We start from the raw sequence: 422 nt of genomic DNA, 5'->3' as shown, positions 1-422 counted from the left end.
ACACCTTTGCTATGTAATTAGATTGATGGACAAAAATTTCATTTGTCAAGTGTTTAATCTGAAGTCCTAAACAAAACTTTGTTTTCCCAAGGTCTTTCATCTCAAATTTTTTCTTTAAGTAATCCACAGCTTTTGATAACTCTTTAGGAGTTCCAATAATATTTAGATCATCAATATAAATAGCAATTATCACAAATTCATATCTAAATCTTTTTATAAAAACACATGAGCATATAGGATCATTTTTATAGCCTTCTTTCGACAAATATTCATGAAGGCGATTATACCACATGCATCTGTATTATTTTAATCCATATAAAGATTTATTTAATTTGATCAAATAAATCTCTCGATAATTCAAAATTTGTGCTTTAGGCAACCTAAATCTTTTAGGAATATTCATATAGATATCATTATCAAGT

Source organism: Theobroma umbraticum, unplaced genomic scaffold, assembly GCF_002168275.2.
Source record: "Theobroma umbraticum cultivar Fairchild unplaced genomic scaffold, ASM216827v3 scaffold_147.0, whole genome shotgun sequence".
Lineage (NCBI taxonomy): Eukaryota > Viridiplantae > Streptophyta > Magnoliopsida > Malvales > Malvaceae > Theobroma > Theobroma umbraticum.
Note: the sequence above shows the minus strand (reverse complement) of the source record.